Genomic DNA, 1,557 nt, shown 5'->3' with positions numbered 1-1,557 from the left:
CTAAATTCAGGTGGGATATATTCAAGGTCATATTTTAGCTCTCGTGGACTTGTTTTCATTTTCTTCAGCTTCAATTTGAATTTGCATATGAGCAATTGATGGTCTGTTCCACAGTCTGCCCCTGGCCTTGTTTTGACTGATGATATGGATCTTTTCTATCGTCTCTTTCTGCAGATGTAGTCAATTTGATTTCTTTGTATTCTATCTGGCAAGGTTCATGTGTATAGTCATCTCTTATGCTGCCTAAAGAAGGTAATTGAAATGAACGCATCATTGGTTTTGCAGAATTCTATCATGTGATCTCCAGTATCATTTCTATCACCAAGGCCATATTTCCAACTACTGATCCTTCCTTTTTGCTTCCAACCTTTGCATTCCAATCACTGGTAATGATCAATATAATTTGATTGCATATTTGATCAATTTCAGATTGAAGAAGTTGGTAGCATTCTTCTATTTCATCCTCATTGGCTTTAGTGGTTGGTGCATAAATTTGAAAAATAGTAGTTTTCTCTGGGCTTCCCTGTATGCACATGGATATTATCCTATCATAGATAGCATTGTACTTCATGACTGATCTGGATATGTTCTTTTTGACAGTGTATGCAACACCATTCCTCTTCAGTTTGTCATTCCCATCATAGTAAACCATGTGGTTGTCAGATTCAAAATGGCCAATACCAGTCTATTTCAGCTCACTACTGCCTAAAATAGGAGCTCTGGTAGCAGTGGTTACGAATCGGGCTGCGAACTGCAAGGTCAGCAGTTCGAAACTACCAGCTGTTCCACGGGAGAAAGAGGAGGCTTTCTGATCCCATAAAGATTTACAGCCTAGGAAACCCTGTACAGGATTGCTATGAGTCGGAACCGACTCCATGGCACATAACAACAACAACAACAACTGCCTAAGATATCAATGTTTATGCGTTCCATTTCATTTTTGACAATTTCTAAAATTCCTAGATTCATACTTCGTACATTCCATGTTCTGATTATTAATTGAAGTTTAGAGCTGTTACAGCAAATATTGAAGTTGTCAAGGATTTCATTCTTCTTGAATCAACTATCAACACTCATGCAAGCAGCAGTCAAGAGATCAAACTACGCATTGCACTAGACAAATCTGTTGCACAAGACCTTTTTAAAGTGTTGAAGAGCAATGATGTCAGCTTGAGGACTAAGGTGCCCCTGACCTAAGCCGTAGTATTTTCAGTAACATCATATGCATGCAAAAGCTGGACAGTAAATAAGGAAGTCCGTAGAAAAATTGATGCTCTTGAGTTAATGGTGTTGGAGGAGAATATTGAAAGTGCCATGGGCTGTCGACAGAACCAATAGATCCATTTTGGAAGAAGTGCAGCCAGAGTGCTTCTTAGAGGCCAAGATGTCCAAATTTCATCTCTCATACTTTGGACATATTGTTAGGAGGAACCAGCCATTGGAGAAGGAAATTGTGTTTGGTAAGGTGGAGGGTCAGAGAAAGAGAGGAAGACCTCCAAGGAGATAGATTGGCAAATTGGCAGCATCAATGAACTCAAGAATGGCAACAGTAGTGTG

This window comes from Chrysochloris asiatica, unplaced genomic scaffold (assembly GCF_000296735.1).
Source record: "Chrysochloris asiatica unplaced genomic scaffold, ChrAsi1.0 scaffold00039, whole genome shotgun sequence".
Taxonomy (NCBI): domain Eukaryota; kingdom Metazoa; phylum Chordata; class Mammalia; order Afrosoricida; family Chrysochloridae; genus Chrysochloris; species Chrysochloris asiatica.
Note: the sequence above shows the minus strand (reverse complement) of the source record.